Source organism: Fukomys damarensis, unplaced genomic scaffold (genome assembly GCF_012274545.1).
Source record: "Fukomys damarensis isolate Sample0158 unplaced genomic scaffold, DMR_v1.0_HiC HiC_scaffold_27, whole genome shotgun sequence".
NCBI classification, from domain to species: domain Eukaryota; kingdom Metazoa; phylum Chordata; class Mammalia; order Rodentia; family Bathyergidae; genus Fukomys; species Fukomys damarensis.
In genome coordinates, this window is record NW_022900939.1 from 23976759 (window position 1) to 23981760 (window position 5002).

A 5002-nucleotide genomic window follows, 5' to 3' on the forward strand; every position below is an offset into this window, starting at 1 on the left:
TGGCCCCCGGCGAGGTGGGTTGCGACTGCAGCCACACGGGCTTTGGCGGCAAGTTCTGCAGCGAAGGTGAGTCCCGGGGAGCTGCGCGCCCTGAGGCTGGGGTCCGGGTTGGGCCTCGGGTCTCTGGCTGGGCGCGAGGGAGGGTGAGCGTGTGCCTCCAGGGAAGACAGATGTGGGTGTCTGCCGGCTGGCGCTTGCGGGTGAACTCGCGGACTGGCGTGGGCGTGGCCGAAGTGGGCGTGGCCAGCGTGTGCGCGGTCCGGCTACCTGTAGTAGTCTGTGTGGTCTGGTCTGAGGGGGCTAGTGAGGTCGTGTGGACCGGGCCTGCTAGAAACAGTGAGTGGAGCCGTGGAGTATGGGGGGGCTAACATGGGAGCGGGCCTGTACAGGGCGAGGTTGGGGAGCAGACGCTGTCGTGTGTGGGGTCTGGAAGGGTTGTGAGTGGGGTCTGTGTGGGAAGGTAAGTGAGTGTGGCCCAGGCTTTGAGGCGGGTACCTGTGTCTGTAGGAGGCGGAGCCTGTGGAGTCACTTTGGAGCCTTGAGTGGGGCGTGGGGGGTTTGGGCGGGACCGGTGTGGGCAGGTCCTGTGAGACACAGGGGTGGGCCTATGAGAGATAGGGGCAGGTCTTGTGGGTGGAGCCCGTGAGGGTCCCTCCCCCCCATGATTGATGGCTTGGGTGAGGGCTGGTGAGCCAGAGTAGGGAGTAGGGAGTAGGGAGTGGGAGGCTGTGCCCGAACCCAACAAGACAGAGGGAACCCTGTGTTCCTTTTCATCACGAAATGGCCAAAGAAGAAAGGGGGGCGGGTTGGTGCTCCTGGCCAGGAGTTGGCTGTAGTTGTGAGGGCTCAGGATAGCAGGTGGTCTGAGGACCGGAAGGGAGGCTTGTATAGCCCGTAGACCGTGGGGTTTGGGATTCCCGGGGCTCTGGGACTTGGGATTGAACATGGAATGAAGACTTGAAGGGGGTCCTCGGGGAGGGGATTTGGGCTTGCACACCAGCTGCAGGAGGGTGTGTCTGAAGTGAGGAAACAAGGACAGAGGGTTGAGCTAGGGTTGGATTGTAGCCTCAGAGGGGATGAAGACAGAAGGGACTTTCAGGACCTTGTTTAATTTGGTCTGGGTGAGGGTAGGGGACAGGTTCTTTGTCAGTTTAGGGGTGGCAGCTCTTTTTCCAGGACTGGTGTGCAGTCAGATATGCTTTCCTCTCTCTAGTACCTCTTGAAGGGTTGGGTCACTGGACAGTTTTGTGTGTGTGTGTGTGTGTGTGTGTGTGCATCTGTAGGAGGAAGGGCCTTGGGGGAGGGTGTGTATGTAATGTTTGTGCCCACAAACTAATGAGGCTCTGGGACTGGGTGTCCCTGTGGCTGTGTGCGTGTGGACAGCCTTGGGGACTGCCAGATCTGTAGGTTTTCACTGTGTATTTGTAGTTGTGGGCTTGGGATTGTTTTTGTGGCGTTATTTGTACATGGTTGGTTGTAGGATGTACCTTCAGGAACTGTGTGTATTAAGTTAATCTGACGCCTTCTCGCTTTTTCTCCAGGGAGTTGAAGTGCTCCCTAAACTGTGAAATTGTGTCTTGTGTGCAGAGGCCTGCGAGTCTGGCAGCATGTATTTTATGTGTGAATGGATCTGTCTGAATAGTAGTGCTTGTTGATAGGAGCCCAGTGCCTAGTGGGGTGAGCAGCATAAAGCTTAAGGGTGCATGCTTGTGTGCAGGCTCCCATAGATAGGCTGTTGAATGTGAGGCCTTGGTAAGACACTTGGAGTTTATGAAAAATCTTCCCAGGACCTTATTTTTATTCTCTACTACTATGACTCCACCCCACCAAGCCTTCCTGAGAATAGGATGAACCATTCTATAATTTGATGGAAGGGAAATTCAGGCTGTAGAGAGCGTGCAGTAATTGGTCTTTGGTCTCGCTGTGGCTAACTTGGGCCTGGGTGTATGAGAAATACACACAGAGGCACCCTGGTCAGTCCCTTCCCTGAAAGTGTTCATTGGCCAGAGGCTTTCAGTGAGCCAATTGAAGGCTGTGCTTCTGAATGACTGTTGTGTGTGTAAGATGTATTTGAGTGACTGTGTGTAAAGTGGATGGTGGTATTAAATGGGTGTGCTGGGTGTGCATCAGATGAATGTGTTAACTGTGATGGAGCTGAGAGAGATGGCTATGTGTATGTCTGACCCATTTTGTGTGTGTATGTAAGACATTCATGTAAGAAAAAAGAAGGGAAATATTGGGTGGGTGTCAGACAGCTGGTACAGGCAGGGTTGCCCGAGTGTATGTGTTGTGTGTGTGTCTGTGTGTGTGTGATCCATTGAGAGAGTGGTGCTCTCTGGAAAGGGCAAGACGTGTCTTTATTCATCTCTGTATTCTCTGCACCTAATATAGTACCACGCTTAGTGGGTGTTTGATAAAGATTTGTAGAATGAATGAAGTGCTTGAGAGAACACAGGCTTGAGGTAAGGCCATATATGTTCATATGTTTTCAGATATATATTGGGTAGCCACGTGCAGACACTGACTGCACCTGGAGAGGATGGACGCAGCAACGATTCTACCAGCTCCCTCCTTCTCCCCACACCATGACTTCATTTCTTCTCCACTTATTTATTTATTTATCACCTATATTTATTCCTTATTTCTAAGGCAGCTTTGTAATATCCTGTACTCATTGCACCTCTTCTAGTGCATTCTTTAGGGTTTTGTTTGTTTGTTTGTTTGTTTTGTTTTTTTGGTACCAGGGATCGAACTCGGGACCTTGCACTTGTGAGGCAGGCGGTGGAACCACTGAGCTAAATCCCCAGCCCCATAGTGCATTCTTATCTAGCCAAGGAGAAAGGGCATGGATTCTCATTGTTGTTTATTGGGATGGAGTTAGGAAGGCTTCAAGGGGAGTGGGTCTGGCTCCCGGTCTGTGCGCATTTCTCAGGGCTAAACTCTTCAAGCTTCTCTGGAAGTTATAGTTACTTCATTATTATTTGCTTTGAGTTTTTCCATTTTTTTCTGAAATTGAGGCATTATTATTATTGTTCTTTTTTTTTTTTTTTTTTTTTTTTTTTTTAAAGGGATTTTTTGGTACAAGGGATCGAACTTGGGTCTTGTGCTTGGGAGGCAGGCGGTGGAACCACTGAGCTAAATCCCTGGCTCAATTGTTGTTGCTCTTTTGAGACAGAGTCTTGCTATGTAGTTCAGGTTGGCCTTGAATTTACTATGTAGCTCAGGTTGGCCACGAACTCCTGGTGATCCTCCTGCTCCAGCTGCCTGAGTGCTGGGATTACAGGTGTGTGCCACCACGCTCAGCTAAGGGCATTTTAAAAAGTCAGTAATTCACGGTACTCCTTCCAAATAGTAGTTATTATTTTTGTATCTGTTTATTAGGAAAAATAAATGACTCAAAGCTTCTGTGAATTTGGAAAGCTTTTAGATGACTTTGATGTTATGTTTGCCATTGTGGTTAATAAAATATACATTAGAAAAATAGATTTTTAGTTTTATACACAAGATGAGCTGGTTTGCTTTCAGATACTTGGTGTCCATGTGGATTTGTGGATTTTTTTGGAATCTCCTCTGCTTCCCAGGGTCTGGGTTTACCCATTGACTATGAGAACCTCCGTGCCAGGAAATTTGCTTTTTTCTCTTCTGGGGGTGTCTGGCCACATAAACTTGAAGACAAAGCTAAGTATGAGTAACTGAGAGTCTGTGTACCTGCTGCTGATTATCTGCCAAAGCTTGGAGAGAGTAGGCTGGGATTTTGCAGTGTTTTGTGTGTCTGTACTTCCTGGAGTCACCTGTGTGTGTGTGTGTGTGTGTGTGTAAAATGGGCTGGAATGTGATTCAGGAAGCAGGGGTGTGCAGGTCTGTGTGAGAGATGTTTGGTGGAGTTGGGGCACAGATGTATAGGGCTGAGTGTCAGGTATACACCTTGCTTGAGATTAAAAAGTAGGAAGTAGAGGTAGTGTGTGTACTGTGGGGAGATAGTCATAGGTGTCTTTATGTGTCTTTTCTAAGTTCACTAGTGATTTAATTTAAAAGGTGGTAACCACGACCTTCTTTGTGATAGGCCATGTATTGAGGGTTGCAGGGGAGTCAGAGATAATTAAGGCAGATTTTTCTGCTCTCGAAGTTGACTTTTTATTTTTAATTTTTATTTATTTATTTATTTTTTGGTACCGGGGATTGAACTCAGGTTCTTGTGCTTGCAAGGCAGGCAGCAGAACCACTGAGCTAAATCCCCGGCCCTGCCTTTTTTTTTTGAGACAGGGTCTCACTATGTAGTTGAGACTAACCTATAACTCACTATGTAGCCCAGGCTGGTCTCCAACTCACAGCGATCCTCCTGCCTCAGCCTCCCGAGTGCTGGGATTACAGGCATGTGCCACCATGCCCAAGTGGCCCTGACTTTTTAATTGAGTAGTAGATAAAAAGGCAGTAAAGTATGAGTGGTTAAGAGGGAGATTCTACATCCACAGTGCGTGGGCACTGAACTTTGACTTAAGCTTCCTATCTGTAAAATGGGATAGGAATGGCACCTATGTTATAGAGTTGATATAAGAATCAAGTTACATAAATTATGAAAAGTACGTAGAAAAGTACTTGCCAAGTAGAAAATGCTCAATAAATATAGCTTGAACACCCTTAATTGGAAAATCTGAAATCCGCAGTGCTCCCAAAACTGAATTTTTTTGAGCACTGAACCTGATACCACAAGTGAAGAATTCGACACTTGACCTCATGTGATGAGTCCCAGTCAGGACACAGGTTCTATATAAATATAGTATAAGCTGGATGTGATGGCACAGTGCTCTGAGAGGCTGAGGCAGGAGGATCACAAGTTTGAGCCCAGCCTGGATGACTTAGTGAATCAGCAAAGTAAGTCTCAAAATAAAAAATAAATCAGGGTTAAGATGTAGTTCAGTGCAAAGGTCCTGGGTTCAGTCTCCACTACTGAAAAAAAATCTATAAGATTATCTTCAGTTTGTGTGCTTAAGATGTATACTAT

At 47.4% G+C, this 5002-nt stretch overlaps 1 protein-coding gene across 20 annotated transcripts in view; it reads left to right on the forward strand.

The window, feature by feature from the left end:
- Positions 1-6: 6 nt before the first annotated feature.
- Nrxn2 (neurexin 2) overlaps positions 7-5002 on the forward strand; it is a 97893-nt gene continuing 92897 nt past the window's right edge. For 13 of the 20 annotated variants that reach the window (XM_019209260.2, XM_010636060.3, XM_019209255.2 and 10 more), the window contains exon 1: positions 8-66. The gene's annotated coding sequence lies outside the window, so the exon portion shown is untranslated. Of the gene's footprint in view, positions 67-5002 lie in introns of all 20 variants that reach the window. The other 7 variants (XM_010636061.3, XM_010636062.3, XM_033756594.1 and 4 more) reach the window with 3 other exon arrangements.